Genomic DNA, 23,744 nt, shown 5'->3' with positions numbered 1-23,744 from the left:
CGATACTAAAATGCAGAATTTTATATCATTTCAGATGTCAGGCTTAAAAGTTGGATAAAAGTAGCTTTGTTTCACAGCTCTGTCATTTACTAGTGGTGTAACTTTGAATAAGATGGTTTCTCTAAGTCTTAATTTTCTCACATGTAAAACAAGAATAAGGACTATACCTACCTCACAGGATTATTATGAGGATTAAACGAGTTACCCAAGTGTTAATGCAGTGCCTGGCCTGTAAGATAGACTCAATAGATAGAAACTATTATTATCGTTATTGCATATAATCACATTTCCTGATGGTGGAGGATTTACAGCAACAAAACAGCATTTCTCTTAGCAGATTTACAAGAACCCCAGTCCTCCTGAGATCCTACCCAGAGGTACCTCACATGTGTCAGATGCAGAACCTGTCCTCTCGGCTGTCACCCTGAGTGCACCATTTCTCTTCCTACCCGAGCTTCCCCTTCAACATCTCCTGCCACCATGATGGCTTTTCCTCCCCCACTTCTCCATCCTCACTCCTGCCTTGCTGTAGAGCTAATGTTGTCTTTTCTAGTCTAATATGATATGGTATTCTCCCCCATGTCTCCATCTTATGTGGGGTACAACATAAGATGTCACTCAAGTTTCAAAACATTGTCACGTTATACCTTGTATTTTCAGTGTTGGTCAAAGATTTTTGTGATCTTGGCCTCTGATTCTCAGTCTTCCCTCTCCCCAAGTTTAGCAAAAGTTCCTGAGGGAAGAAAGCTGGATCCACAGAATGAGCTGAGCCCATGTTTCTAAACATTCCTTCTTTCTCATGCTGACTCATGGATCTTGAAGGATGACTTGTAGTTGGTTACCTAGTTACTTAGTGGTTTCCCCATGAAGCTCTTTAGTCCCTTCCATAAACACATACCCTGCTGTTCATGTTTGAATCATCAAGGTGAACACATGCAAGATTCTCAAGCTGGAATTTCTCCTATATGTTGTTAGGTGTAGAAAGGAATCAGTGGAAAGTGATTACTTTGCTTCTGACAACCAAGACAATGGGTGGAGGCTATGGAAAAAAAGATATCAGCTAAACTTAAGAAAAAGCATTCTAATAGTCATAGACGCACAAGGACAGCTGCTCTGGGAGAAATGAGCTCTCTGTTTCTAGAGGTATCCAAGCAAAAGCTGAATGATAACTGGCAAGATGGCCAATAAAGGGGATTCATGGATCGGTTGGAATAAATGGCCTAAACAACGGTGGCTCTAAATTTCTCTGTAAGAGGATTTTCAGGCACAAATCCAATCTGAAAGGTATATTGGAGAGCGAGGGAGTTTTTTTAATTGTTTTGAAACCATGTTTTGCATAATGCTTTACATAAAATTAAGAAGCATCAGTTATCCTTATCAAAGCCCAAAGTGATAGGCTGAAGGTGGTTATTTATTCATTCTACAAACCCTTGTTGAGCACTTATTAGGTGGCAAGCACCCTTCTAGGTTTTAAGGTAGACTGATGAGCAAGGCACAGTTCCTCTTGAGCTTGCATTCTAGTTGGAGGCAGAAGGACCTGTAGAGATAAGAAAAGATGAATACAAGAAAAGATGGATATATGTTAAGACACTCTATCAGCTTCTCTTTTCACCACTTCCACTGGGGTCTTTTTTTCTCATGAGTTTCCCTGAGACACTATTCTTTAGCACCACTGCAACCAGATTAAAGGGGAAGAAGTTGAGAGATGATAGATAAATCTCTGATGCGAAGAGATATGACAAGTGGGTTTCTCCCACTAGCTGTTTCTCTCCCTACACTCAACTTGAGAAGAGCAAGAACTCTCTCATTCACATACTAAATGCTTAATAAATAAATAAATAAATGCACGATATAAGAATGTCGAATATATTACCAAGGATCATCACATAAATCCTTCTCGGTATGACTTCAGAGAAAAAGGATATAAAATCATCTTCCTGGGTCAGATAGCTGACAAGTGTGTCAAGTGTCCTTCATGGCCCTGTGATTGTCTGTGGCTTTCCAAGAGCGAGCCTTGCATTTCCCCTGGACTTTCTCCTGGCATTGGATCTTCTGAGCCCCCACGGTTTCCATCACAGAATGGATTCTTGGAAGCGAAACAGGCCTGTTAAAAAACTCTTCTTTATGCAGTGAAGGATGCAAGGAAACTGGAGGAAGTTCAAAGAAAAATAACAAGAATGATTAAGGGGCTGAGAGCATGATTTATGCTGAATGATTAAAAGGATTAAACATGCAGAGCTTGGCCAACGCTACATACTTAGCTATAAAAAATAAAAATTAAGTGCCAAAGCTCTCAGCTCCCATGAAAAATACAAATTTGCATATAATTTGGCACATATTTCTACGTGAAGTTCAGCAGAGCCTTACTGAGGCAGCATTCACACAATGCCAAAACTGCTATCTTATTTGCTTGGTTTAAAGTACAGTCTGATAATGTCAGTAAAAACTAGCTATTTGCCCTAATGGAATAGACAATTGAATCACAATATCCCTACCCAGCACTGTATTCACAGGTGATGCATCCATAAAGTATATAAAATATGTAACACGTAGTCATTTACCCAAGAATCACAGACTAAAATCCCTACATTGGGCAAACACATAGCCAAATGACAGAAGTGGACCAAGCTTGGAGGGTACACAGCCCATTGAAAGGGAGCAGCCATCATGGGTTCCAGCTAAGTGTTTCCATGAGGGAATTTTGGCTAAGGGTTGCCAGATCTTCTTATCTATTAAATGAAGCCAGTGATTCAGGGTGCTTCCAGCAGTAAGTATTGAAAAACCAGCTTAAAGAGAAGAAGATGGTGGAGCCATACCCCAGAGTTACTTATCTTTGGAGTGCAAGGCAGGAGCTATCGGGCTAGAAGGTGGGCGGAATGAGAATGGATGTGAGGAGTCAACCAAGTGGCATTCATTAGAGTTTCAAAATCCAGATTGTTATATTAAAAAATCTGTTGACTTAAAAAAAAGTAAACACTGCTAGAAAAGTCATTCTGTGGATACCAATTTGCCACCTCTTATCTGGCTAGCTTCTTTGTTTCAGACTTAGAAAAACTGAGGTCCAGAAAAAAGGAAAGCTTCTCAAAGGCATAGTAAGTGGATCATCACAACAAGAACTGAGGAGGAGCAGTGGCCTGTGAGAGGATATTTGGGTTCTTCTCTGATTTTATTGTCTGGGTAAGTCACTTCTAGGCTCATAACTTCTAACTTTTATAGCTCAGTCTGTCTGTTAATAAAGAGGCTGGACAACAGAGATTTATGATTTTTCTCTCAACTCTCAGCCCTGTACTCTGTTAGGACCCTTATGAGGAAAACATACTTAAGAATTTTATAATTATAATCCCAACATATACAGGCACATAGGTGCATCAACATATATTCACGTGCAAGCTTAACTTGAATGGGGCATTAATGAATATGAGGGAAGGGTATTTTTTTTAATATGGGACTGTGCAGTTTTGTTGAGGTTATGCACTGCACAATTCTAGGGACGTCGGTGTGAAGTGCACGCTCCCTGTGTGGCACTGAAAGGAGATATCAGCCTGGCACTGTGAGCCCTGAAACATTGAGAGGAGCTCTAGTGGTGGAATTCTGAGACATCGCAGCTCAAACAGGCTAAAACTCCATTTGCCAAATTGCCAAGATTCTTTTACAAGCTCTCTGCCCCAGCTGCAGTATGACGACTTTGAAAGAGAAAGAATCAGAGAAGAGTTATGGTGAAAAAATAGGGAAAATGGTTATAGCTTCAAAAGAGTGAAGGGCTCATCCTAACAGGTGGACACAATTTTGAGTAAAGGAGACTAGTTATCATTTTTAGAAAAGGAACATTTTGCCTAAACCCTCTGAAAAATTATGACAGCGAGAATTATGAGATGGAGGAAATACGTAGTAAAGGAAGTGGTGGAAACTCCATCACTGGAGCCGTTTGAAAGTCAGCAGGCTAAGGAGCTAGAAAATCTACTCTAGGAAAGAATCTTCCACTGATTCCCCTGGGCTGGAAGGATGATATAGTGGGTCCCCTCCATCTCTAATTGCTGTAGTTCTTAGGCTTTATGTGTTTTCCAGGGTTTCATAATATTGCTGTCAGAACAGCACTGCACTCCCTCCAAACAAAGGGGAAAAAACAAACTCCAAACAAACCCTAAACTAGTTGCTCCAAGGAGCATAAAGACTTGCCCAAATGGAAATTGTGCATTTAAAAGTCTCCTGTGTGAATTTCATTATTCCTTGAAGGTAGCCCACCGAGATGAGGGCCAATCATCATCATTTGACTTCATTTATCTGGCTTTCTCTTTCTGGTTTATTTTAATTTCAGGGGAGAAAAAGCAATGTGACTGCAAATTTTCATAGCACTGGCTGAAAAGGATCTGCACTTTTTTCTCCTTCCATCCACTGATATTCTACTAAGAACTGGCTCTCTTGGTGATGAATCAGTAAGAGGGATTAGCGCACAACCAAGAGGAAATGGAGACCTCCACATCCGCCGTCTGAATGCAGGGAATATGGAGTTCTCTGAAAAGAAAAATTGTTGGGCTCTCTCAGTAAAGTGGGTTTGTGGAGTACACGTGAATGAGGATTGGTTGTGTTATGGAGGTTTTGGTGATTCTGTCTTCTATCCTTTCTTATACGTATCGTTGTGTTACCTGTTTTCAGTTATGGACTCAGAAATGGAAGAAATCTGAGTCTGACCCAGGGAATTTGGCGTTTCCTTCCTTATTACACATAAAGTCTAGGAAATACCGCAGGGGTCAGATGCCTGGTCTCTGTAGTCCAGAGTTCTCTCTCTATGGCAGCAGCTCCAAGGGTGGCTTAGTAGCATAATCCAGAACCATGTCTAAAACGTGATGAGAGAAACAGATATGTTCATGAAATCCGGATGCCGCACTAACTGAAACATGCCTTCTTATATAAAAAAAGTGGAAAACCTGCTCTAACCTTCGTCTCAGTCTTATTTGGGTTGTGGAAAAGGGTCTATGGTCCAGATACCCTTCAATGGTTACCAACCATGCTTATTTTTGGCTACATATTAAGAAACTATAATTAGAAACCAACATTTTATAAACATTTTCTTTTACAATTGTTTTACATGTATGATAGTTTGTAAATTTGCAAAAAAATTTTTCCAGTAAATATTCCTTTAGAGACGTCCAACTTTAGTTTGAAATGAAGGAGAAACCTCACCCGTGTTGATGAGGTCACAGTGTGCCCCTAGTGGCCCAAATTCCACAATGAAAGCATTAAGGCTTCCAACTCCTGGGCCCGGGAATCTAGAACCAATGGTGGAAGGGAAGGTGCACTGAAGAAGGGGTGAATGCAGCTCAATTTTGTATGATGACCTTTTACTGCTGGCATCTCTCTTTTATTGCTTCCTTTAGAATCTAAGATTGTGAACCTCAGAAACTTCCATGTTTATCTTGCAATTTAAAATGGAAAAAACAAACCCCACCACAAAGCACTGGTTTTTGGTTGCGGTTTTCAAATTTGTATGATTCCGACACAGTGTTGCCTAATCTTCAACCCTCCTTGCCCTCCCCCGACTCCTCCCTTTCGGAAATGTCTGGATCTTGTTTTTCCTCAGGATAATTTCTCCAGGCAACTTTGGAGTCTTTCCTTTCCAACCTCTAGTCCTTTCTCCACTGCTTCCATCAATAAACGTGTTCCTTTGCTCCTAGTCTAGGGCCAAAGCCTGTATGTTAAAGTGATGGTGTCACAAAACGCATGGTGATGTCATAAAGCACTGAGAGATCTGGCAAAAGCAATGATTCCTGTTTTTATTTCCCTGGGAAATTACTGGAACCCAAAGGGCCATCACATCTTCTGTATATGCACCAGTTGTAGAAATAGTGAGGGCCTAGTTAACTTTGGGCATTTACATGTCTGGCAAATTTCTGTAAAATGCTGTGTAGAGAATATAGATTTAAGGGTCCGAAGTTATTAAAATGGGGCGGGGTGAGAGGAAACATGCCAATAGAAACAGACAATGTGGTTTTTTTAATCCTTTCCACAGGAATTCAGGCAAAAGGGGAATAAAATAATTCTATAGGGTCACTTGTAATTCAGCTTAAACTAAGCTCAGGAAACTGAATAATATTTCTCAGAAGGCTGATTTATGCACTTAAAGTAACTAAGTCCCAGGTGCCATAGGAAGTAATACAACTTCTAGCAACATCCTAGCCTGCGTGCTCGGACTAACTGCCTAAATCAATTTCTAACTTCTCTTTAAAACATTTCAGAGTCAGTTCTACTGGGGCTGTTTGAGCCCTTGCTTCTCTGTGAGCAGGGCTGCTGCAGTCAGCAAAGTCCAGGGGCCTAGGTAGGCTTCACATTATAAACGAATTGTATTCCAAAGTTCTTCTGTGAGTGATTTCTTTAGAAACCTAAACACATTTTCTGTAAAGGAACAGAGGTAGACACAGTTAGTTTCCCTGGCTCTCACAACCCTCTAAAGTCCTTTAAAATGATAGGCAGGTCAAATCTCCTCTTCTGCATAAAAACTAGACAACAGTCACATAATCGCACAAAACTGGTAGGGTGGGGATCAGATTTAATAAACTGTTTTTTTCATTTATCCCCTTCCCCTGCTCTGTTTATTCCTTAATTAGAGGAGAATAAGAGACAGATGGAAATTTGGTGGACATCTTGATTGAGGCATCTCAACATTTTCAAGGATTTTAGAGACCAATGGCACAGTTTCTTTATCATAACTAATTTTGCTTCACTATGCATAGTTTATCTTTTCTGACAGAGAAAATAACAAGAAAATGCTCAGCAGGGAAAGAAAAAGGAAATCTCTAGCAATTTCTATGGGAAGGAGGCCCTTTCGGGGTAGCTATTGTTGCGAAGTCAGGATATCTTGGAACCAAGTGTTTCAAAGTCAAATTTACTTGGAACCATCAAGCTTCATTCTGCTTCTTGGTTCCAAAGACCTCGCTCACCCAGCTCTTTATTAGGCATGCTAATAAAAAGTAAAGTAAAAACATTTCTGGCAACCCATGACTCTTTTCTCTCAAAGTGCCCTGAAGTGGTGGTACAGAGTGGAACTAATACATCCCAAATGTAAGTAGTCAGAGGGAGAAGGAAGAGAAACAAAGGGCCTGGATACTTTACATACTGGATAAGAAGACCTTGATAACCGAGTTGACTGTATTTGGAATTTTCCTGTTTCCTTCTGAGAGGAGACAGAGAGCTGAATGAAGCACTTATCTAAGAAGTGTCAGAACCCTTTCACAATGTTATTATAAGGATGTTGGTAAAGCAGAGGAAGATTTTGGCAGGTACAGATGGGATTATATTTGAATGAATGTATTTTCTTGCTACATGTTAAGCTGTACTTTTCTAGTATCAAGCTCTTAAGGAGTTCAGATAAAGGCCTATCAGAAACTCTCCATTCACACTCTCCTTTGCATTTGTTATAAGGAAATCAGCATCCCAACTGGGACATGAATGGAACTAAACGATTTTAGTTCAATGTTTGGGAGAAAGCACTCTAAAGCAGGAATCATAGCAGGAGAAGTCTGGCTAAGAAAGAAGTTTCTGGAATATTCCATGTGGGGCTGAGTGGGGTGACGGATCGTTTCTAACAGGTTACACCCACTTTTAAGTGAAAATCATTTGGAAGAGTCTCAATTGGGCTTCACAGGGCCCTAACGTGAGAGAATGATGAAATCAGAAGTATATCCTCATGAAAAAGTTTAATTCAGAAGGAGAGGACTCTAAGAGGGTCTAGATAAAGAAGTTTGGGGTTTCAGAGGAAAAAATATCATTTCCAGGAGGTCTTACATCTTGGCCCACTGACAAAATGTTAAAATCTCCTTTTTCCCCATTTGAGCCAGAGAATTTTCCTATATATAAGTAATTTAATCTCAAAAGATAAAAAGAAAACCCTTATACAAGAGTTACTAAAATGGTAATAAAAGAGTAGCAATTTTCTTCACTATGATAACAATGTTGGTATAGTAGTTCACAGCATCTGAAAAGCATGCCATAGTATGCTTAGCACCAAGGAGGTCTCGGTTGAAGTTAGGTTTTTAAAGTATGCAGATCAAAGGCAGAAGGAAGAGCACATGGTCAAGAACAAATGTAAAGCAATGACATAGAACTTGGTAAGAACAGAATCAAGAGGATAACCTAGAAGGAGAGAAAAGTTGTCGGAAAATGGGACAGCCAGGAATTAGTGATGAGCAGATAATAGAGAACAAGGGAAGGGTAGGTATTGTGCATTGAGAATGGATGGCAGACAAGAGAATGAGCTATTCTACTCCAATGAGATTCACTCTTCTCTAATAGAGAAAACTGTCTTCAAACTCAAAGGAATAAAACAAACATGATAAAGAAGAAACTAAAGCCCAAGATAGATGAGCTACTTCAAAAGACATCTAACTTTTAAATTACTTCAAAATGTTTAGGTTCACATACATTATATTCTAAGATATTGAGAGAACTCTGCAGGTGGGACCACTTTAAAAATATTTTTTATTTTGAAATGATTGTAGATTCACAGGAAGGCACAAAAAATTGTACAGGGCAGTCCTGGGCACAATTCAGTCAGCCTCCCCACAGGATTTTAAAACCACAGACCACATTTATGAGAATTCATGGAGAATGAGAAGAATGGTCCCAGAAGACTGACAGACGGACAAATAATTTTAGAATTGTCAAAGTAGTGGGAAAGTAATTTCTGAAACCTATCATTTGGTGAGCTGTAATAGATGTTTTGCTAAATTCTAAATTCTAGGGATGGTTGATCAACGTTTTGAGTTCACGTGAAGCAGTGATATTAGGAATAACACTAGGAATAACCAGACCATTTCTTTTTTTGGAGAGAATTTCTTGACTGAAAAACCAAGTGACTTTTGTCTCCAGTATATATGCTTTCCCACAGCTATTTGAAAAATTCTTTCATTATCTGTCTGTTGACAAATTGGTTTTAACCATGATATAGTTAAAGGAGCTCATTGCTAGTACCGAGAAATCGATGACTCAGTGTCAAAATGGAAGGTGATTCTGATGGACTGTCACAGGACTTTGGCACTAACTTGGATGACTGGAAAAGACTCAAAACTGACCTTGGCTGTTGGAACCACCAAGACGAATTTTGATAGTTTTTAAAGAATCATACTATAGATATACAGGATGTGAGAAATGTGTTTTAATAGGAATAATTGTGAAAAGACTTTGGAGTTCTATTTGACATCTCAATATGAATCATGAGTGAGAAAAATCAGAGTAATTTTAAGACATTATGTGTCTAACACAAAAGATGATAAAGTCACACCATTATTACACTGTCAAAACCTACAGGAAATATTGTGATCAGTAGTAGGTCCCAATTATAAGAGGGACATTGATAAGTCATTACTCATTCAGAGAAAGGTGAGAGTTCTGGGGACACTCATCTTAAGAAGGAGACCAAAGCAGCTGGATTTGTCATAGCTGTCTTCATATATGAGAGAGGCCAAAATGTGGGAGAAGGATTAGATTAATTCGCTGTGGCCTAAGGTATAGAAACAGTGCTAAGCTATGGAAGGTGCAGTAGTAATCATCTTAAATTAATCTAAGGAAAATATTTTACTAATTAGGAACAGGGGCCAAACACCATATTTTACTGTTGAGGTCAATCATTTTGAGTGTTTGAAGCTTAATGGAGAGATCTTGAAGGAAGATCTAAGTTTGGGAATCAGTAGTCTATAGTTTGAATGAGATTACTAGGAAGTGGGTAAGAGCAGGCATTCATTTCCTGGGATTCATTTCAGCCTAGAGAGTTTTCTTCCTGACTTCAGGGAAGCCAGATTTTGTTTATATGTGTTTACATGTGTTTGGGTGTAGGTAGCGGAATGAAAAGAAACAGTCACAGAGGTTTAAGGACAATTGGGCAAGTTCACAGTGACAGAATTCAATGGAAGGAAATCTGAAAAGGTGAGAGTCAGCAGCAGTTCAAATGCTTTGGAAAGGTTTCAGAAGACAAAAATTATAACTTGCCTGGAAGAGGTGCGACATACGTATCGAACAAGGTAAATGATATGCAAAGCAACAATACAAGAGCTGTCAGAAAGCCAAGTGGCAGACCAATCTAAAATAAATGGTGCAGAAAAAAGGGCTATGAGGTCAAATGAAGGAGTTTTCGTGGAGAGAACTGGAGGTTTAAGAAAACCCTGTGGAGATGGTAGGCCATAAGCTAGATCTGAGCATCAAGACACTCTTTATTTCAACCAAAGGCATTCTTATACTTATTTAAACTTTCTTCTTATTATGTCTTCCTTCACATAAGAAGTATCTAAGTGTTTGAAGATGGTTATTAAGTCACTCCTTGACCTTCTTGCCTCTAGCTTTAAGAGTTCCCAATCCTTGAGGAGGAGACTATCTCTAGTGAGAGGCTCACAGAACTTGAGTAGGAGTCGGAATTTGACATGAGGGGAAATAAAGAGCCTCTGCCAGATTCTGAATAACAGTTGTATCATGACCAGAAACAAAAGTTTAAAGAAGAGCATTTTGACTCACAACACTGTATGTGAAAAGATTGGGAAAAGGCTAAGTGCAAGCCTTTTATGATGGGCCTGGGGGCAGAGCAGTGGGAATGGGAAGGAGGGGGTAGACCAGAGAAACACTGGAAACGAAGGATTGCAGAGCTTGGTAACACGTAGGATGCATGATGGATGAGATATCAGAGATTGAACTCTCCTTGACTTCATAATGTACTTAGCAGCCCCAGTCCTCAGACAGGTGCAACTTGGAGAAAAGACCAGCATTCAATTGTCACATCTTTTTATTACACAAGAAGCACAGATGTGTGATGGCCGTGGAAGGGAATATGAAAACCAAGGGTGTACTCCTGATGGAGTGCAGAGCAAGGAAGGCCAAAAGTACATCTTGACTGGATTTTGTGTTCTGGTTACTGAAATGAAAGAGGAAATGTCCAAAAGGCACTGGACTGACTATTATAAGAGTTAGATTCTGGAAGTCCTCTGAGGATTAGCTTGTACTCTGAGCAAAGGAAGCCCAAGGAATAGCATGGCAATCCTCCATCCATGCTCTTTATGGGGAGTGGGGTATAGAGAAGAAGGTGCGAGGGAACTCTCCACCCTGGTGGGGAGGGCACTAATTACCCGATGTAGGTAACTTAAATGAGATCAACATTTGTTGAGCCTCTCCAACGTGGCAGGCACTTTGTATACATTTTCTTGTTTAAATCTCACAATAACCTTAGAAGGAAGAAAGGGACATGAGGGAAGCACAATGAGGATCAAGTGAACACCTGATGACTGTCTTGATTGTGAATAGTTCTTGGAAAGGCTCTTTTCCGGAGAGAAATAGGCAGCTTCCTTATGCAGGAAGCATATACCTTCTCTGAGACAAGGAGAACACTCAAGATGAAGAATCATGAACCTTTAGGGAAAGCGTTAGTCTCAGAATATAATTTGTGCAAAAAGGGTGTTAAGATTAGACTTTACAATCAAAGAATGTTTGATCACAGGGTGGATACGACCTTAAGAGTTCCTGCAGTCTCCTCCCTCGATGAAGGTAAGGTATTACTATCATTAGACCTCCTATTACAGGGCACCTGGGCCCAGGTAGAAGGAGAGCTGGAACTGAGGTGGTGACTTGCTTTAGGTCCCTTGATCCTGTGGGTCTCTGCCAGTTTGTGAGCCATGAGGACCAGTGGGTATAGTTCTCACTTTGACTTCTACATCTTGTAGGAAGGTTGGATCGATTTCCACTGTAAATGCACAAATTATCAACTTGTGTGCACTGATTTATTTGGCCCACATTTTTTTGACCATCCCAGGGGAGGAGACAAGGCATCTATAGCCCACACTCCCTTCAGGCCCAGGCGAAAGTTTCAGACAATGGCAGGGATTGGGTAAGCCACCTCCTCTCAAAGATGTAGCACTTGAAAGGAAAGAGGTTGCTTGCTTCCAGAGCTTGCTAGAAAACAAATGTAGCTAAATCCTTTCATGCTGGGTGGATTTAGCTGCATTCCTCAGGTGACTAATATTTCTTCTCTAGGTTCTTTTCTTGAAATCCTTGTGAATATTTGAAGAGAGATCCCTATAGAGAAAACTACCTCAGTCAGAGGCACAACAGCCTCTGAATTATGTTGCAATTTCCAGTGTGAATGCTGTGTTAATGCAGTATCATGGGTGATGATGAAAATGCACCCAAGTCAGGAAATCCAAATTTATGTCTTCAGCAACAGTCTTGACTTCTCCCACTCTGTTATGCTCAGTGTTTTATGTTATTGTACTTCTGGTGAAATTTATGCCTTGATGTGCACTTTGAGTGAGTTATGGTTACACTGGGAACCTTAATTTTGTATTTCCTGACTTCTGTGTGTTCAAAGGGACGAGCTTTCAAAAACGGCCTACAAAAAGCACACCAGATCTGCTAATGTCGTGTAATTCCCTGTGCCTGTGGAATGGGAGTGAGGAACCTCCACAGCTGGGCATTTTTGGGTCTGTTCCCATGTCTATAGATTACAGGAGCAGAGGGAGATGGTCGGGGTTGGGGTGGGGATTGTGTGGCCTCAGGTAGACATTCAATACAGGTGACAAGCGTGAGGTAATGCAAAAGGAAAAGAACATGGATTAATTGTAGTTATTATGCTAGCTATCATTTATTGAGCAGCTACTACACACCAGGAATTGTTCTAAGTATTCCACTCATGTTTTCCATGTTAGCTTTATCTGTACCCTTTCTCCAAAGGTTTTATCACCCAACTAAGCACACCAGGACACTGAGTGAAGGAGAAAATGCATAAATTACCCAAGGTCACCTAAGCAGCAGAGCCTGAACTCAGATCTAGCTCTGTTGACCCCAGAGTTCACATTCTACCCTGGGCTGCCTCTCTGGTCACCAAGTCCTGAGATGTAATTCCAGCTCAGTCCCTGCTGGCTGTGTAATCTTCATAAGGACTTGCACCTCAGTTTCCTCTTTGGTGAAACAGGAATAATACATAGCTAACAGATTACTGTTGGCTTAAGCAGGATCAAGTTTATTTATGACTTTTCTATTATTATTGACATTCTCTGTCGAGGACTTCCAGATCATGATGTTTCTCCAGCCAAAGGGAAATGGCTATGTCAGAAAGGTCTGTCTTTATTTATCCCTGGTGATAAACTACATCATGGCCAGAATTTTTGTTCCTTATGTATACCCAGTGCCTGGAGGAGTGCTTGGCATGTCGACACTCAGTCATATTTGTTGATTGAATAAATAACTTGCTTTATTCCTCCTCCCACTCCAGCCTCTCTCTCCTGCCTCCTTCCGTCTTAGGTACAGTTGTGTGCTTTGTACTTTGAACATTTTCTATCTTCTTTCAGAAATTGCCTGTCTTGTCCAATTGCTATAGTAAGTTACTCCCTGCTTGGAAACTGACACACTGCTCTGGAAACAATCTAGTGTGTTTCCACTCTTGGAAGTTTGCAAAGCAATTCAGGTTGTCTGCATCCTAGGTCTAAAACGGCCGTGATTCCAATGGTGGACTTCTTGATGCTCTGGCAAGTTTTGGGGGGGGGGTAGATTTTGGAGATGAACATTTGGCACCCCCAAAATTATATTAGGCTTAGATTTATCCTTGTCCCCGTCCAAGAGTAATTGGGCCTAACCCGCCAAATCAGACATTGCTCCCTGCTAGAGACCCAGCTATCCGCACAATCTGTGGTTTTTAGGGAGCGCTGAAGTTTGTAGATCCTAGCATATTTGCAATTGTTTTACTTACTTCTGCCTCATGGAGGATTTCTTTCATGTGCCTTACTCTTCTAAAGGAGCTTTTCAGATTTCTGACGTTAGGTTCTTTTGTTTCTAAGCCCTACAACTGAGAAACAGCCTCAGTGTCCTACTAATTGTGTTTGTATTCACTAAGTTTGGAGTTCTAGGCTGCTCTGTGTCATCACCTCTCTTTTCTTCTGCTGGAGGAAATGATCCCAATATCATTCTCGTCATGGCTAGGTATCATTGGCAAGCCCCCATTGAAACCTTGCTATCGCTATGGAAGAAGAGTCATACTGTAGCTTTCCTGGAAAGAGTATTTTATTGATAGTAAAAGAAGAGCTACAAAACTATCAATCAGATTTTTTTTTGAGGGCATGGAATTACTGTGTTTGGTAATTTGACTTTCTTTATAATCAGTGAAGTAAAAAATTTATTCTGCTTTTGTACCGTGTGTGTGTGTGTGTGTGTGTGTGTATGTGTGTTTCACTTGAGCTTCAAGTTCCTTTTTCTTGTCAGAAGTAGTAAATTCATTCATCCCTTTCCATAAAAATTTAGAGAGTAGCTATTATGTACCTGATACTCTGTAAGGTGCTGGCTAAAATAGAGTCCCTTGTAGGCAAAACTGAAAATCACAATAAATGATTATAATACACTGTGACAAATGCCACCACAATGCCTCATCTGAGAGTTCATTTTTCTGGCCTCCTGTTCCTGTTTCAGGAAATGGAAGCATTTATGGGAGATGTTCTGAAGGGAATTTCCCCTGGCTCTTCTCCATGTCAGAGGGGACATTTCTTTTGAAGTGTCTCTTATTATCGGAAGACAAAGCTGTCCAGAAAGCAGCCTGCGGAAGCCTCAGGCAGTTGTAGGGGAGGGAGGTCAGTCAGGATTATTGTTCTGTTGTAATTAATTACAGAACTTTCAGAAGGTTCCAGAAAGCCAGAGAGACATGTGCCATGAATATGAGGCGAGTTTTCTGGGTTTTATTTTCTGCTTTCTCTACATATACGTAGAGGTGCTGCAGGGCAATTGAATGTCTGTTGTCAAATAGTGTGTGATAGCAAACGAAGACCTCTGTGCAACAGCCGTGTTCTGGTCTGTCCAGCAGCTCTCCACAAGTGTTCTTTATTTGCTTGTTTGGGTAGCCACAGCGCCCTCCGGAACCTAAGGTTCCACACTTATACGTATGGACACACACCTTTAAGGTGTCCCTGTTCCTCAGCCAAATGCAGTCAAACATTCAGCAAGTGACTTGAAAACAGCATCAGTATCTGGTATGTCAGTGAGTTTTGGGAATAGTCCCAATTCTAAATGTTCTGCTCCATTTTCAGACTTTGTTTCAAACCGTGTGTTCTGATTCGAGGCTTACAATATATGACCTCCTCAGGAATATTAGATTTGGGGACTCTTCTCCTAGCACATTAGCCACGTTTTGAGTGGTGTTTCTTCACCATCCAATAGCTCTTGTTTCCTCTTTGTCCTTGGTGGCTCCCACGTCCACTTCACTCTCCTGTTTAGTGTACCCTCATAAACTCTCTCCAGGCCCTGGTATTTCCCATCCTGATTTCACCATTTGACCCTAGAGACTGAGAATGGTGTGAGGGTGTATGAGAGCAGGAAAGTGACAAGCAGTGCTCTGGAAGTGCTCTCAGCTACACAGCTTGTTTTCGAGTCCCCCCTCTGCCTATGAGTGGAAATTGAGTGAATAGTCAGGAAGGCAGAGGTTAGACATTCCCATGATCTAAATTTCCCGCACCAGCTGTGAATCTTGTTGTGTGCCCTTGAAGAAGTCTCTTAAGCCCTCTGTGACTCAGGTTTCCTCATCTGAAAAATGGGGTGGAAAATTGTACTGACCTCATGGTCTAGCTGTGTGGATTAGATGCATTGATATATGCAATTAGAAAAGTGACTGGAAAATAGTGTGCACAATACAAGTATTCGCTTTTGATATTATGACTACTACTATTACTACTACAATCTATTAGTAAATTTTCGCTTGTAAGTTTTCAGTGTATCACACATAGTGACACAGGCCTTTTCCCTATACCATGTAGTGCAGGTTAGGGACGAGGGTTGTCAGGACCCTGTTGAATCGCGTGGGATTGTTCCAGCAGCTCACATCCATTCTAGAATCTGTGCCTCTTTTTTTCCTTTTGTTTGTTTCAGCTTGCATAGCCACCCAATACCCCATCAAGTTGCTAGCTGTCACTCTCTACTCTGACTCAGCCAACAGGCATCTTAAAAACCAACACAGAGAAATTCACAGCCAAGAAGCACAACTTTATCTATTGTCTTTGCTCTTCACTTTCTGTGGCAGAAGGCTCCTTAAAATGAAGTTGTGAGTCTTTATTGGCACCCCCACCCTTTATTCCCCCATCAACTCCATAACAAATCATGCCCTTTGCAGTGCAATTTGGCTTGGAATTTGAGCTTTGACTTTTACCCAAGAAATTATGTATTTCTAAATATTGGCCGTTAGTTCTACTATTTGAGTCTAGATGATATGTCCATATATTTCCTGTCGGTTCAGATTACTGGTAACTTGGGTGATTAAGTGTTCTTCAGGTTGTTTTATTTTACTTAAACTCTAACCTCCTTCTCTAACCCTTGAGTTATTTTTTTCAAAAGATCAGCCAGTTTATGTTTGGTTGTCTAGAAAAACAAAAGGATGTCTTATGGCGATTAGATAGAGGCCAACTTGCTTTCAGAAAATGTAATTTTCTTAAGATACTGGAGCATGCTGACTTCCTTTCTTTGACACAAATATTACGCCTTATCTAGACCTACTAATGAGATTAACCTAGAAAATGGACTTGCCAAATGGAGAGTTTGTTTTAAACTTTGAAATTTACCCAGTTAAAAAAAAATTCTGTGAAATCGTTAATTAAAAAAAAGAAAATCCAGGCAGTACAAAAGAAAAATTGAATAATATTCATTAAATATAGAATTTCATGCCAAAAATACAAAAAGAAAAAGAAAAGGAAAGAAATACCAAGAGAAAATAAAAGCACTTTGCAGTCAACAGTGCCTGCCAGTGCCAAGCAAGGTCCATGTTAGCCTTTAATGGGGTTTTCTTCTAGAAGTTATGCAGTTGGGCAAACAACAGACAACTGCCTGATCACTGTGACTTTTGCCATGGTCTCTGGCCACAGTAGTGCACAGGGAGTGTGTGTGATGAAAGTGTGCCCGCTGTTAGGAAGGCAGACGTCAGAACAGAGTCTAGAAGCTAAATGGAACGTGGACAAAAGGGAAAATTTTGCTCTTTTTCTATTCCAAGGTGCTTAATTTTTGATTAATCCTCTGCTCTCCATTTATCACACACAGCCTTCTTAAATTCTAGACACCATCACATGTAGACATTTATCACCTTATAATGTACTATATATTGTGTCATTTATTCTACTGATTTCCCATCCCTCTCTACTAGAATGTAAGCTCAGTGAGGGCAGGATGTTTCATCTATTTTGTTCCCCTCTCTATCTCCAGTCCCTAAGATAGCGCTTGGCACATCGTAGGTACTTCATAAATGTTTGCTGACTAAGCATTTGATTCTCTCACAGTTTCCCAAACAAAATACCACTCCCCCTACCTCCAACAGAATACACAGATGCTCAGCCAAAGCTACCTTTCTTAGAATCACGGGTTTTCTGAGTCTAAAGAAATTAGGAGTTATCTAGTCCAACCCCTTAATTTTACTGATAAAGAGTGGAGGTCCAGAGTGTCAGCAAATTGCCCAGACACATAGCAAGTTAATAAAATAACAGGAGTAGAAATCAGAACTCCTGTCACACTACTCTTTCCCCAAACTACCCTTTTCCCATGAATTTCAGTATATACTCTTTTCCACTACTGGAGTAGCAGCAACCTCCTCCACCGTGACATCATAATCCTGAGGGTTTCTCCTGGGTTAAGGACTCAGTGATGCTGAACTACCCTGGGATCCCTTTGGTGACCTATCCGTTGGTCACAGTCCAAGAGAATGGATTCCACACTGTTGAGGCCTTCTATTCAGCCTGTGGGTCTTCAGGTATACACATTCTCCTCTGCCTCCCACCGTCAGCTCATGCATCCCCGGGGCCATGAAATTTTCCCCTTTGAATCCAGCCCATATAGATGTCACATTTATTTCCTACGCTGAGATAATCTCAAATGTCTATAACAGCCAACACAGTAGCATAAATGAGGGAAAATGCTCAGGGTGGAGAGCGAAGGCCCAGAATTGCTAGATCTTTCCATTTTTCAAGAAGCTGAAATTTCCCAGGGCTAAGATTCCCATTGTCACTGGTCTCTAACTTTTCACTCCTGCCTTTCAGGGATCAATAGGAAGAGTGGTCTCCTGGGGCAGTGACCTTGCTTTCTCAGTGTTAGGCACCATCTCTCCTGTGGATGCCCTGCCCACCACACTCCATCCCAGAGACTGCTCACGCCACACTGAAGGGAGCCTATCTGAACGCATGAGGGGGCAGTACAAACCAAGTCTCACTGTGAGGCCAATGGATGGAGGCTTTCCTATTGCCCTCCTCTTTCAGACCCAGGAGCTGTCTTTAGTCCCATTCTGGAGAATGCCTTTCACTGACTGTTTCTCAGTTTAGATCAGTCTGGCTTTCCTAAATCCCTTGGAGAGGGATCTCTTTTCCTTTCTGCATCGAGGCCTGCTTCCATTTGCCTTTAGGTTAGCACTGCTGTTCCTCCAGCCTCATTTCTCACCAACTCCATTTCTATTTTCCCTGGTGGGTGCTTTCATGCATCCTGGAGGAGCCATGCTGGGGCAGAAGCCTGCTGCCCTCCCTTAAGCAACTGCTCTTTCACCTTCTCAGCCTCCCATTCGACCTTCCTGTTTTCTCTCTCTTTCATCCTTTCTTGCTTTTAAGGCTTTTCCAAGAGCCTGTTCTTTGAGCATCCTAACTCTGGATCAAGTTATCTCCTACTTCTTCAAGCTTCCCTTGGAAGCCACTGTCTATGTTTTTGTTCTCTGCGATTTGAAGATGGAGTTGAGGATTTCCACCTCTTTGAATTATGAATCTCGTCCTAAGGAGTCCATGATAACCATCAGCATATAAAAAAGCTGCCTCATCTTTCCTTGAGAAGTTCTTCTTTTTCTCTTATCAGTGAGAGAATTGTAGGATATACATGCTCCTCTTTTGAAAAATCTCTCTTGGGTAGTCTTTGATATTTCACTGTCTTTGTGGGGACATCTCTGCTGAAGCCTGTCCCTAGCATAGGCAGACTGTTCTTGCCTTACAGTCTGGATTCTCTTCTTCCCCAGTACTGAATAAATGAATTCAAGATTTGCTTATACATCCAAACCTTTTTTTCTTAACCATTAATACAGATAGTATGAAATGATCATCCTTTCTTTCGTTCCGCAGAGCAAACGCTATTTAGTTCAATGAGCAGGAAAGACATTCTATGGCTGTAATGAGGCAAATGTTAATGTTGTCAACTAAAATTTATGAATTACTTGCCTAGAGCTTTCAGTGTTGTTGTCTGGGGATAAGGTCAGGTGACGATTACTAGACAAGATGAGGAGACTGGATTTGGCCAAATTGTGAAGACCTAGAATACCAGGTAAAAGATCCTGGAATTTATCCCAGAGGAAATACATTTATTTAGGTATGAGGGCTACGTTTCAGAATAAAATCACTAAGGGAGCATGATGGAAGATGGGTGTTCAAGAGAGGAGCCAGGATTAGGAAGACTAGCTGTGGCCATAGCCATAGAGAAGAGTAACAGATTGAAGGGATATTTCAGAGAAAGAATTGGCAGGATTTGAGGTTGGTGAGGAAAAGGGAGGAATTATACTTGATGGTGGGAATTTCAGTTATGGGAAGGAAGATGAGTAATTTGAGGGCAGAGAGGGTGCTCTCAACTTGAACCTGCAGATGGTTCTGAAGCCATCTGTAGTAGGCTTTACCTTCCGAGGTGTAGTGGAGCCCACTCAGAGCCCTGGGAGAACAAATAAAAATTCTTGGTGACTGAAGCCACTCCCTTTACTCTGCTTTGTGAAACACGGGGACTATAAGGGAGTCTCCATGAGACAGTTGCTCTCAAGACTACCTCAACTCCGATTAGAAAAGACTGCCTCGAGAGCCTTTTGGAAATGTCACCACTGGAATGACATAGCAGGGCTTTTGCCCATTGAAACTTGCATTTTAGAGTAGTAATCTAGGGATTCCTGCACTGTTCAAGTTTTCAAAAATAAGTTGAAGCATTAAACAAAATGCAATTGTCAATTGAAAAAGTAATGTAGAAAGTAAATATGACTCCATTTAACCAGCTTGAGATGGAGTCAGACCCTGGGCAAACCCATAGCAAACTTTGTAAATTTAAAAATAATTTTCTAAATGTTTATAAATCAAATTTATTATGATCTTTTTTAAAAATGGAAAGTCACCATATTCTCTATTTAAAGTTATCAAACTAGACAATTTTAAGCAAAAACATCTGTCAATAACTCCCAAGCCTTCTGCATCATACCCTAAAAACATGAGGATTTCCTTTCCTGAGTAACTGACCTTCTCTCTCATAGAGGTATTATTCTTACCCTGAGAACTATCTCTTTCTGAGTGAGAGTCTCATCTGGGCTAAATTTAGTTATCCTTGTACCTTTAACCAAGATTAGTTTTTGCCTCCAGCACTTTCCCACCATCCCATTCATGTACCCCTCTTCTACTCCTAAACCTCCTCCCCCAAGAGGGATTGGTGTCCATACCTGGCCTGCAGACTTGTGGATTTAATATGCACTATGTTATTATTTCACCTTCATTTTGGGGGATATAGAATTCTAGATTGACAACTTTTCTCTTTCAGTACTTTAAAGATGTTCCATTTTTTGTAGCTTGTATTGTTTCTGATGAGCAGTATGGAGTTTCCCTTATTTGTTCCATTTTCTTATTTATTATTGTAAAGTCTCTTCTTCCCTCTGGCTGTTAGTATTTCATTTTTAGCTCTTGTTTCTAGCAATTTGAATATTGATGTGTTTATTTTTCTCGGGGTTTAGTGAACTTCTTGGAGCTACTATAGTTTTCAAAAAACTTTAAAATTTTTAGCCATTGTTTTTTCAAACATTCTCTATTCCTCCACTTTTTTTGTGGACTCCAATAATACATATGTTAGACTGTTGACTGTTATTCCGCAGGCCACTGACTCTCTGTGTACAGATCTTTGTTGACTTACAATGGGGTTACATCCTTATAAATCCAGTGTAAGTTGAAAATACCATGTCAAAAATGCATGTTGAAATATCCCTAACCTACTGAACATCATAGCTTAGCCTAGCCTACCTTAAATGTGCTCAGAACACTTACATCATACTACAATTGGGTGAAATCATCTAAGACAAAGCCTATTTTATAATAAAGTGTTGAATATCTCATATAATTTATTAACTACTGTACTGAAAGTGAAAAACAGGATGGTTGTCTGAGTAAAGAATGGTTCTACGTGTGTTGGTTGTTTACCCTCATGATCATATGGCTGATTGAGACTTGTGGCTCACTACCACTGCCTCACATCAAGAGAGAATGTACTGCATATGTTAGCCTGGGAAAAGATCAAAATTCAAAATTTGAAGTACTGTTTCTACTGAATGTGTATCACTTTTGCACCGTTGCAAAGCCAAAAAATCATTATGCCAAACCATTGTAAGTTGGGGACCATCTGTATTTATTTATTTTTTTCGTATCTATTCCTCAGTTCATATAATTTCTATTGCTCTGTCTTCAAGTTTACTGATTTTCTTTTTTACAGTGTCTAATCAGTTGATAATTTCATTTATCTAATCTGGGAGTAATTCCATCCAGGGAAATTTTCATTTTAGGTATCATAATTTTTAGCTCTAGAAGTTTAGTTTTATTCTTTTTAGAGCTTCCATTTCTTTCCTCATTATGTTCATGATTTGTTTTTAAATATTTTAGTATATTTATAAAAGCTATTTTAAAGTCTATCAAGTCCATCATTTCTGTTATTTCTGGGTCTGTTTTGCCCATAGATGTTTCTTCTGTTCATACTGACATTTTCCTGAGTCTTTGTATGTCTCAACATTTACATTTGGATGTTGAACATTATGATATTATGTTGCTAAGTGTCAGGCTTTTGTTGTCTTTTTGAAAGAGTGATGAACTTCATCTTGGCAGGTAGTTAAGTAATTTTCAGATCAGCTTGATTCTTTCAAAGCTACTTTCTAAATCTTGTTAGGGCAGATCTAGGATAGTTTTTACTCTACTACTAAGGTACAAATCTTCTGGAGCCTATCCTAAATAACTGAATGTTCAATATGTTCTCTCCACTCTAGCTAATAAGATCTTAAACGCCTCCCAGCTATGTGTGAACTCTGGGAAATCTTCAGATTAAAATTCCCCAATAGGTCTTTTGCCCAGCATGGTAGGGTTTCAGTCCCATACGTCCAGCTTATTATTTGGCATCAGTTCAAGCAAATCTAGATGCATATTTCTGGGGTTCTTTCTCTGCATAGCTTTCCCTCCAGCTCTCCGCTCACCTCTCCCAGGTACTCTTCTCTCCAAATTTCAGCCTCCTTTGTTTCCTTTAACCTCAGTATTTGTCTTCTTGTCTTAGGGAGATCTTCATGCTTTTCTTGTATTTCCTCCCCTGTGCCATGATTTGGAACATGCCTTCAGGTAGAAATGAATCCAGGACAATTTCATGGCTCACTTCATCACCTCATTTATTTATCTTTTCTCATGAGTCACAGTTCTGAACTTCTTGTTATCAAATATATGAAAACATCTATTTTATACAGTTTGTCCAATATTCTAGTTATTTATGGTGAGAGTTCAAGTTCAATAGAAGTTACTCTGATATGGCCAGACATGGAAATTTTATCTGCATAATGTATTAAATTTGACATTTACATAAAAATCCAGATTTCGATCTCCTTTTGAAAAATAGGAAGTTCTAGAAATTCTTACCTTCTAAGGATGCATTGACAGAAGTTGAGGTGCAAGTGCCAATTTTAGGTTGAACATGTATTCTCAAGATTCTGATTTCCACCATTCAATTATTTAGCTTGCTACACTCTTGTAATCTTTATGATTGCAACCTTGAATTTATTCTACTATATAGTAGTAGTAGTGGGTGTTACTGGCTGAATGATTACAGTCTTTGCACCAAGAATAAAAAAGCAAAACTTTGAAATACAGCATTTTATGTGATATTCCAGAAACTGTAACATCCAGTGTTATAGAAAAACGCAAGATGTTATAGTGGCACAAAGATATAGATGAAGAAAATTTTAAATGGAATCAAAATAGTTAAATATTTTGAGATGGTAATATTGAGGAAGAAGCCGCCTAGTTACTTATTCATATATAAGACAAGGTGAAAAAAATTGTTGGAACATGTGTACTTATGTACCATCTTTATCATATTGTTCTTGAAATGGTGACTAGTTTGAGCATTTGGCTCTTCCCATTCAAATTGTGTCCTATCATCTTTGCTGATTTTGGGTGTCCTGTTTCTGTGGTCCCATTATCCTCCCAGATCCTTAGATACAAATCTGCAGTCATCATTCCCCTCTTCCGCTGATCCCCCATATTGTTAGTTGAGAAGATGACTGATTTGATCATCACAATTTCTCTCTCATCTCTTCTCACTCTTTGGATTACTGACATCATTATCTCTGCTTAGTCTCATGTTTTCCTAGCTAGTTTCCACAATATATCCTGCCCCAAATTAATCTTCCCAATGTAAACTCAGATCACATCACTTCCCTGCTTAAAAACCATCCATGTTTCCTTGGAGCTATAGAATGAAATAAAAACTTAGTTTTTTATTTAAGGTCCTCCCCAGTTTAGTCACAGACTTGATTTCTTATCTTGTTTCTTACTACTCCCATTTATGTATCCTACCTTCAAGAACTTAAGAAATATTACTGAGAGCTGAAGTAAATGAATATTCTGAAGAGGCCTCAAACCTTTGCTTTGACCATGCCACTGCCTTGTTTGGATGTATCTACACCAATATTTTATGTGTCCAAACTCAATCTGTGACTCAAAATTCAGCTCAATGTCTAACTTCCC

General features: G+C 39.9%; 1 long non-coding RNA gene across 1 annotated transcript; it reads right to left on the bottom strand.

Moving 5' to 3' along the window:
- Positions 1–1,289: 1,289 nt before the first annotated feature.
- LOC139080049 (uncharacterized) lies at positions 1,290–5,709 on the bottom strand. Its single transcript, XR_011534177.1, has 4 exons — positions 5,182–5,709; positions 4,644–4,834; positions 1,874–2,147; positions 1,290–1,537 (listed from the first exon to the last, which is right to left on the bottom strand). It is a non-coding gene; the product is annotated as an uncharacterized lncRNA (long non-coding RNA).
- Between the last annotated feature and the right edge of the window lie 18,035 nt (positions 5,710–23,744).

Source organism: Equus przewalskii, chromosome 28 (genome assembly GCF_037783145.1).
Source record: "Equus przewalskii isolate Varuska chromosome 28, EquPr2, whole genome shotgun sequence".
NCBI classification, from domain to species: domain Eukaryota; kingdom Metazoa; phylum Chordata; class Mammalia; order Perissodactyla; family Equidae; genus Equus; species Equus przewalskii.
This window is presented reverse-complemented; position numbering and strand designations above follow the sequence as displayed.